General features: G+C 51.2%; 1 long non-coding RNA gene across 1 annotated transcript; it reads right to left on the reverse strand.

Annotated features, from left to right (window-relative positions):
• Window positions 1-6,417: 6,417 nt before the first annotated feature.
• Window positions 6,418-9,499, reverse strand: LOC131276104 (uncharacterized). Its single transcript, XR_009183592.2, has 3 exons — window positions 9,237-9,499; window positions 8,364-8,539; window positions 6,418-6,689 (listed from the first exon to the last, which is right to left on the reverse strand). It is a non-coding gene; the product is annotated as an uncharacterized lncRNA (long non-coding RNA).
• Between the last annotated feature and the right edge of the window lie 259 nt (window positions 9,500-9,758).

Genomic DNA, 9,758 nt, shown 5'->3' on the forward strand with positions numbered 1-9,758 from the left:
GTGAGCTGGGTAGTGATCTGAAAACAGGTCTGCAGAGAGTGGAGTGGGCTGACCTCGTACTGGAGAGAGTGACTGGTAAGCCGGGATACACCTCCCTAGCCCCCAAAGCTTTTCTTCTTCAGCCCCCATGCCAAGAGGGACCCCTTCCTCCCTCCAGCCTGCGTAGTTTCTTTGCTCAGTTCTGCGGGCACTTGCCAGCTCTCCATAAACCAGACTGAACACATCCCTCATGTCCTCATCTTCTGAAGCATCCCTCCTGGAGAGGCACTCTCATGTCTGAAGCAGGCATGGAAACGTTAGAACTGGATCTGGTTTCCCTCCGGCCGCTGCCAGGTGCTAAAACTGGTGACTCGAGAGAGAACAGAGTCCATGCCATCTGGTGGCCTCTATTGGAGCCACCTGAATACAGCCTGTGGGCCAGCAGAGCAGTGGCTGTCCCTTTCCCAGCCCTCTCCCTGCACCTCCTCCTCCCGACAGCTTGACAGGGGCCTGGCTGCCCTGTGCCAGCCTGGTTTATGCTGGCTCTGGTCAGCGTGGTGGGCTTGCAGCCTCCCTCTGAGCTCACCCCATTTGCATTCCTCCATCCCTGACCAGACTCTGAAAATCCTCATACCCATAAGCGCACACACACACACACACACACACACACACACACACACACCTCACAGACTCAGCATTCCAGGGCTGCACCCAAAAGCATGCTCTGTGGAGAAGCAGCCTGGAGAAGACGCGACTGAGTTTTCAAAACAAAATTGTGAGAAAGTGGATTTTCTAGGAGGAGAAATGAGCTGGGAAGAGGCCCCTGCCCCCCACAGTTCTTTGCAGAGTGGCCTGGAATTTGAAGGGGAACCAGAGGGAATGGCGGCTCCTTGCCACTTGAGGGCACTCTGGAATCCTGAGCCAGGAGGGAGGTGATTTGTTGGGCCTCTTTACCGGAAACGTGATCCCAGGCAGCCGTCAGCGGACAATCTGGAAATCCATCCTCGAAAAGGGAGCGGTGACAAATGGGTTTTATAATGAGGGCTCGGAGCCAGGCAAGGCAGAGGGCAGAAGCAGCAGAGGTAAACCAAAGGGCTTTAAGTTTTACTGCGGGTGGAAAATGGTGAGGCTGGATTTAGCTTGCTGTGGCTCAGAAGAAAAAGGGCTCTGTTAACCCAGGGGTTCTCAGCTGGGGGTGACTTTGCCCCTTCGGGGACATATTTGGTTAGCACAGTTGGGTGGGTGCTCGCCGGTGTGGAGTCTGCAGAGGGCGGGGATGTTTGCTGCCCAGCATCTGTGTGCACAGGATCTCCCCCCACAACAGGGAATTCATGGCCCCCAAATGTCAGCAGTGCCCTGATGGAGAAGCCCTGAGCTAAAACGGGAGCGTTAAGCCCCGCTGCTCGGTGGGCAGCAGGTCTGCATTCCCGTTCCTTCCAGGGCTTCCAGCCTGTGCTGAGCTGGATTGCTCCCCAGGAAAGGGTCCTGTTTGGCAGATACTGTCATGGTTAAGACAGAAAAATCAGCCCGCGATCTTCACTACAACTTCCCTCCCCACTGTCCTCCACTGGGTTTCCCAGTAGCAGCTCCTGAGACAAGGATTGTAGGACAATTTGTTTATAGGGAAGGGAAGCCCCCCCACCCCCATAAAAAGTGTACCACCAAGTCATTTGCCCTGTGGCAATAGCAGGAAAATCCCCCGGGGAGACAGTGTGGGACCCGCTTCTCAGGAACCCCACGGAGGAGCCGAGGGGGCTGGGGACCGTCCTCAACCCCCGTCAGTCATTGCTGAGGGCTGCTGGGAGCGGGGGCGCAGGGGGCGTCAGTCCTCTGGTATTGGAGCCCACCTTGCAAGAAGAGAGCCTCCAGCTGCCACACAAAGTCCTACAGGGGGCGCTAGAAATCAGAGCAGGGCGCTGCCGCCAGTGAGGCGGGTTAGTGTAGGGGAAAGGGGAAGATGAGTCAGAGCTGGGACCCGGCGGAGAACGTGGCGTGAGACCCCACCCAGAAAACCGAGGGAAGGCCGCTTCTAAGAACAAAGCCGGAAAGACCCCACCGAGACCCTGGCCGTGAGGTCCCATTTGGAACGCTTTCTGGGGTCAAGGGGAAGCCCCAAATAACTCCAGACAGGCCTCCCCACTGGTCCTGGATAACTCCAAACCAAAGGCTTCCTCCTTGGTCCCCCGAGTGCTAACAGGTGGGGCAACCAATCAGAACAGCGAACAGTGGGTCCCCTCCCCAACATTAGGAAAGGGCTGGGGGGAAGGCCTTAAAAAACCCCTCCCTGTAGCACGCGGCACCGTGTCTGGGTTGTGTACCTTTTTTCTTTTCTTGTTTCTTAATAAACTCTTTACTCTCTTCCCTACCCTGTGGCATGTCCTTAGATTCCTTTATGGGACAAAGCCAAGGACCTAGAAGCCCAGAGCGTTCTGCCAACATGAAAGCCGGAGGGAGAGTGCAGGGGTTCCGAGAGCATCTACTACACACACACACCACGAGGTTAGGAGTGTCCAAACCCCTCGACTTGCCCGGCCTTCCATCTCTCCTTGTGCTAGACTCACCCGGTCCCTTAGTGGATGCCAAGCAGAGATTGTCAGTGTCCGGGTCAGAACTCCAGCTCCTGGCCCCTCAGCCTGAACCCTGCAGCACTGGCCGACAGCAAGCCTGGCTGCAGAGTCTAGAGACCAGAGCGGGATTTACCGTGATGCTTCAGGCCCCTTGCTTGCAGGGCTGCTGTGAGGTCCGGGGAGTCGATGGGACGACACGGAGGTGTAAGTCTACTTTAATGTGTGTGAATCCATACCCTAGGATCTTCTGAAAAGGCAGGTGCCAATTCAGCTGGCCTGGGGTGAGGCTTGACATTCTGCCTCTTAACAGGCTCCAGGCTGTGCCCTTGCTGCTGGCCGGCCTGGGCAGGAAAGGAAGCCCTTCATACCTAATTTCCTATTTTTCTTTTCCTAAAGAGTCCTCCCTACTCCCGAAATAAACCTTAGGTCTCACAAAATTTGGATCTGTCCTGTCAGAGAGTATTTGAGACTTAGCTCTGAGAACCTGGGCTGACTGCATTTGATTTGTCAGGAGTTCTGGAACTTTTAAGATTCCATTTCCTGCTCCCCAAGCTCAGGCAGTTTTCCAAGTTAGACGCTAAGTGAGGCAGAGGAGAAAGAGGAAATTGAAGAAAGATGCTTCATGGGTTAGGTAATAGGGAGGGTGAAGCCTAGAACTTGGGCCAGTGCATCAGGTGTGGAAGGAAATTAAAGTTCAGTCTATTTGCTTTCATTCAACAATATTTACTGAGCACATACTACATGCCAGACATTGTTTTAGGTACCGGGGATACAGTAGTGAATGAAAGAGACAAAATCCCTTCAGACACACACACCTCCCCTGGAGTCCACATTCTAGAAAAGGGAGATAGACAATAAGTTAGAAGGGTGGAAGGCAAAGAAGTTCCTTCTCCTGCTTGGAAAGTTTGAGGCTGAAGTTCACCTAGCTGTTGAGGAAAGAGGAACTAGCTTTTCAGTTGCCAATAATTTAGACTTTATGGTTTATCATCAAAAGATAAGAAGAGAGCGGGCTTGAGGAGAGAAGGGAAAGGGAGGGAGGCCTAAATGAAGGGGAAGGAGGGACTGAAGGAGGAAGATCGTTCAAGGAACTCAATTTGCAGGAATTGATTGGGCGAAGCTGCCCAGGAGGGGAAGGACATGGGAGGAGCTGCCGGAGGAGTGGGCAGTGAAGTTTCTCTCCGCTGGCTGCTTGCTTCACAGCCGGGTACTGCCAAAGTTGGACAGCCACATGGGTGGCAGGTCTAGAAAGTCACACATGACTGCAATCATAATTGCCAAGAATAATTGGGAGTCTTTGATAAGAGCAAAACAAGATGATGGGCCCTCCTTTCAGTGGATACTAGGCCACTCTTCTACAGGAGCCTGTGCCTTCCTTTGTCTTTAATGAACAATTTCAAATCTCTGTGATTTGTAGGAAATTGATGATAATGCAAATAAATCTTGTCCAGTAGAGATGCAATTGACACCCCCCTTGCAAGAGGTAAGTATTGCATCTGTTAGCAAATCCATGTCAGCAATTCTTTTTTTTTTTTAAAGATTTATTTATTTTATTTAATCCCCCCTCCCCCCCCGGTTGTCTGTTCTCTGTGTCTTTTTGCTGCGTCTTGTTTCTTTGTCCGCTTCTGTTGTCGTCAGCAGCACGGGAAGTGTGGGCGGTGCCATTCCTGGGCAGGCTGCACTTTCTTTCGCACTGGGTGGCTCTTCTTACGAGGCGCACCCCTTGCGCGTGGGGCTCCCCTATGCAGGGGACACCCCTGTGTGGCGCGGCACTCCTTGCGCACATCAGCACTGCGTGTGGGCCAGCTGCACATGGGTCAAGGAGGCCCGGGGTTTGAACCTTGGACCTCCCATGTGGTAGACGGATGCTCTAACCACTGGGCCAAGTCTGTTTCCCAGCAATTCTGATTACCTATATATGTCTGCTTCTTAAAAACTCATCTTTGTAGTGGCTGTATATTTAACTGGTTGTTTCCTTAGCTAGTGAGATATATTCTTTATTCACTTTACATATAAGAGAGCTATGATTTTACCTTTTAAAGTAGTATCCTTTAACATGATCTACTGCAAACTTTCCCACGCCCCACTTATCCTGGTCCTTTCAATGACTGAGAATGATGGGAGAGGCACCTGCTCCTGAGTTCTCCTCTTTCTAGGAGATGCTAGATCTCCAAGGGCACTGGAGTTTTTTGCTAACCCATGGCCTAGGCCTCCCCACTTCCCTGTGTACAAGAGGCAGACCCACCCAAGCTCACAGGCACAGGCCCAAGTACCTGATTTGAATCCTGCTTTACCACTTCCCAGCTGTGTCATGCTGGGCAGCTAATCTCTCTGAGGTTCGTTTTCATCACCTGTAATCTTAGGGACATTAATAGAAATTATATGGATAAAATTGTGAGAATGAAATTGGCAGATGCTCAGCATGAGGTCTAGAATTCCGTGAGTGCCTGTTTGGTAGCTGTTTCTGCTGCTCTTTTTTATTGTCACCACGCCGGATATTTCCACTTGCTCCTCCCCATGCCCTCTCCACCCGTCTCCATCCTGCTGTGTCCCCAGGAGGCTGAGCGGCACAGGTGACCTCAGACCTCATTGTCCTCTGGTTTCTGGCTGGGTCCCACCAGTTTGTCCCCCCTGACGTCCTATGGAGTAGCTTTGACCTGGAAGCATCCCTCAAACTTGCAGCTCCTGTCAGGCAGCCCGGGCCACTTTCAGGTCCCCAAAGCGGCCCCTGTGCCTCCTCATGCCTTCAGGCCTCGGGGTGGTGATAGCTCACTGTCACTAGCCTGGGTTTCTGGATGTCTGCTGTGGCGTCCCTACATCCTGCCCACTTAGGTAATAGTCTCTTATTAATATTCCTCAAATTGTCCACATTGAGGGTGCGCTGTGTCCTGTCAGGAGGCCGACTGGGACAGGTATGATCATTTTTAATATACCTGAGCCTCATGGAAACTGGGAGGTGGGAACTTTCCTCCTGCTTTCAGGAGTTTATATTGGTTATAGCTCCTCATAATGGCCACCTCTAAGGAAGGTCTGCGGCCAGAGTCCAACACCAGAAGGCAACTGGCAACATCTGGCAACATACTCTATGTCCAGAAGGTGATGCAAGGTGCCTTTTCCTTTCTCCCCAGGGGCTCTGCCACAGGTGCCTGGGAGTTCCTCTCTTCAGTCTCTGGTCTCCCACCTCTTCTCCCTCCCCACCCACTGCTCTTATTTTTTTTTTGTTTTTGTTTTTTAATATTATTTATTTTTCTCCCCACCCCCTCTCCCCCCCCCGCCCCAGTTGTCTGCTCTGTGTCCATTTGCTGTGTGTTCTCCTGTGTCCACTTCTATTCTTGTCAGTGGCACTGGGAATCTGTCTCTCTTTTTGTTGTGTCATCTTGCTGCGTCAGCTCTCCATGTATGCCGCGCCACTCCTGGGCAGGCTGCACTTTTTTTGTGCTGGGCGGCTCTCCTTACGGGGTACACTCCTTGTGCGTGGGGCTCCCCTCTGCGGGGGACACCCCTGCGTGGCATGGCACTCCTTGCGCACATCAGCACTGCGTGTGGCCCAGCTCACCACACGGGTCAGGAGGCCCTGGATTTGAACCCTGGACTTCCCATGTGGTAGGCAGACACTGTATCCATTGAGTCAAACCCCCTTCCCTCTCTTACTGGTTTTTGACTCCTACCCCACCCCCACTCCCAAGGGTGTCCCTGCTCCATCCCAAGCCGAGATGTTAAGTCCCCACTGAGGGTCATCTGGGAGGGCTTTAAGTTCTGAAGTTTCTTAAGAAAGGAACCTTTTTAAGCCTTACAAATCTGCCTCTTGCTAACTACATTATATCCATGCATTAGTTAGTTATGCAAAGGTTACCACCTTATTGAACAGTCTGGATTCAGTAAGGATACAAACAGCAGTGTTATTTTTCTCCAATTACTGCCTTCACGGTGCTCTTTAATCTCCCCTGGAGAGTTCAGCAAACCTCATTGCTTACCAGTCACTTGTGGGTCTGAAATGTCCAGTCCAGGCTAGCTTCAAGTTTCAATCTCACATCCAGTTTAACTTTCATCTTCTAGCCCCTGTGCATGCCCAGCTTCGACCTGGGGATCTTGAGAGGGCCACTTGTTGGCCCCTTTCTCCTCCATCTCTCTCTTCCTCCTCTGGTGCTTTAGGGTTTAAGAGGTAGGTTGGGGAAGAAGAGGTATTACTTTTCCTTTTGTAGCCATCACGGCTTCTCTGGCATTGCCTCCTGCTGGGCTGGCAGCCAATGCCTGCTTTCTCCTGGGGCAGATAACTAAGTTATACAAAAGGTCCTAGGAGAGGGGCCTTGCCATCTGCCTTTCCCTGACCTGAGAGGTGCCTTCTGGCTAGACATCTGCCAAATGCCCCTGAGGTGGATAAAAGATATCTGCAGAGTGTTTGCTTCTCTTTCCCTTGAACCTGGACTGGCCTTAGTGACTTGCTCAATGCAGTGGATGCAGTGGAAGGGACATTCTGGGACATTTGAGCCTAGGTCATAAAAAACCTCACAAATGCCACCCAGGGCTCCTGGAACACTCCCTGGGTGGCCTGAGCCACCATGGAAGAAGTCTGACTACCCTTGAGACTGCTGTGCAGGAAAGGTGAGGACATCTAGATGCCCCCGTCAGTAGACTCGGCTGAGCCCAGCCTTCTGGCCATCCCCAGCGAGGCAACAGGCATGAGTGTGAGCTGACTTGCACTCTCCAGACCAGCACGTCACGAGCTGAGTACACCAATGGAACTCAGTTCATGCCCCATGGAACAGGAGTCTCGGCAGAGCCCTGCCTGATTTCCTGACCCTTGAGATCACACACAACAAACTGGCTGTCGCTGTCAGCCTCTAAGTTTGGGGGTGGACTGTTACACAGCAGTAGATGACCAGAACAGCTGCTCAGTTCCTCTCCTTGGTACTGGGCTCTCCTTTGGGTGGGTTATTGGGAAGACAGCTCAAATTGAGTCTCATTTCTTGGCATCTGCTGACCCCCTTTGTGCTGTGGGCTCTTCTCTCTCTGATTCTTCTCCCCCTGCCCAGTTCTGGGGGGGAATCCATCTGGAGCTCCCCTTCACTCAGCTTCAGGGATGAAGCATCACCCCTGACCTCCTCCTTGCTGGTTCTCTGGTTGGCTGTCTCCCTCTCCCAAAGGTGGGTAGCTAACAACCACTGTCTCCCATTTCCCTTCCTCTCTACAGGAGGTAACCGCTCCCTGCTTTTGCCTTTCTTGGAATTTCCCCCATTCTTAGTGGGTTTCTTAAACTCTGCCCTCAGCTTTGTAGAGAACATTTATTAGACTGCCCTTATATCTTCCAGTTTAGAGAGCCATCCATTTCCTGTTAGAACCCTGACTCATATTTCTCTTTTCTAAAGATGCCCCTGCCAGGGAAGGAAAGCACTGTCCTACCACACAAGCTCACCTCTAAGCTGGTAGTCCACCCTGTGTGCTTTACCTGAGCCCTTGCCCGTGCTCTCAAGATGGCAGTGGAAAGACCCCTTTGGTCACAATGAGAATCAAGAATTTTTTCATAGGTGCATTTTCTCCCACAACAAGTACAGAAATTAGTTCCCCCAAATTTTTGAAAACTGAGCATTATAGGTTAAAACTTTGAGCTATGGAGTGAAACAACCAAGGTTTGATTTCCAATTCCTCTGTGGTCTTGGACAAACCAGTTTCCCTCTCTCAATGTCAGTTTCTTCATCTGCAAAATGGGGGGTAACAAGAGTTGTAAATATGGGTGCATAATTAAACATTAGCCAGGGCCACCACATCTAGGGGTGTAGACACTAGGACACCCAGCCAAGGGGATGAACGGGGCCCGCTTACCAATCCAGGGGGGACCACGCTGGACCTAGCATCTATAAACACTCGGCGAATGGTGGGTACATTGTATCGAAATGCCCTTTTGAAATGCAGCCTCTGCAAGTTGGCACCAAAAGAGTCAGTGAAGAGTTATTCCTTCTATCATCCATGATCTTCATAATTCTCAGCTGAGCCCAGCCCTGGCCAAAGAGGAGATAGGCAGTGACAGGCAGAGACAATGACTGCTCTTCAGTACACATGTGTGAGTGGGAAGAGCCTTTTGATGGTTAGAATTCCAATTTAGCGGTTTGTGAGAATGGGGGCACCCCCAGAAGCCCTGCTGCAAGTGCGGGATGAGTTCTGAGGCCAAGACTGATGGGCGAGCAACTTTAATTACCCAAGAACCTTGTTAATGGCCCTTGGGGTATCTTATTGCTATTCTGACACTTGGGAACATGGCATTTTCCCATTAAAATGCCAATTATCCTTGAGCACCTCTGCAAATCCATCAACTGGAGGCTGCTAGATTGTCGAGCGAGGCAGTCTAATGGTTTGAAGCAGGCCTATCAGATCAAGGGCATTTTATCTGGCAGTCTATGACTGTTCAGAACGCCTCCCCACCCCCACCCCCACACATACACACACACACACCGTTACACACCTACCTACCTGCACACTTACACACATTCACACCCGCATTCCACTAAGCAGAAAGATTAGAATCTCTGGTACCAACTAACTACTAGGGAAGAGGAAGTGTGCAGGAGCTGGAAATGAGGGAAAAAACCAAGATCAGGAAAACAGCCCTAAAATGGAATAGTTCTTCCTCTGAATAATTGAAAGCACAAGCCCACTGGAAAACACATCTCACTAGGGAAATCAGTTGATTTACCTCACCTGGCTAGCAGAAGAGAGGGTCTGCAGGCAGAATGTCCACCTCGCCACATCTCCGTCGCCGATTAGTTACAACCTCTGTGCTCCCATTCATGCTCCAGAGCTCCTCAGCGAGCTGAACTTTTCCTGAAACCACATTTGCTTGTTTGTTCCCCTACCTTCTCCTGCTTTCCTCACTCCCGCACAGGCGTCTTCTGAGAGCTCGCTCTCTCACTATGGCACTTCACAAACTCCCCATCTTAAGCTGCTTCTAGGCTACTGGCCAAAGATTGTCGGAGCCACACGACCAGGGTGGCGTGGGTCAACACGGAAGGTCAGTGACGTCACAGTAGTCTCCTAGCATTAAGCGTGATGTGATGGTTCTTAGTCACTTAAATACTTTGGTGTGTACTAACCCTGTTAGGTGTTGAATAGCAATTGCAAAAATAGATACAGTGAAGCAAAAAAGGTCTTCTTGTGACCTTTTTGCTCCCTTGGAGTAAAAATATCTAAACTCTGGGAAGCGGTGCTAACCCAGAGCAGGTC

Source organism: Dasypus novemcinctus, chromosome 26, assembly GCF_030445035.2.
Source record: "Dasypus novemcinctus isolate mDasNov1 chromosome 26, mDasNov1.1.hap2, whole genome shotgun sequence".
In the NCBI taxonomy this organism is placed as follows: Eukaryota; Metazoa; Chordata; class Mammalia; order Cingulata; family Dasypodidae; genus Dasypus; species Dasypus novemcinctus.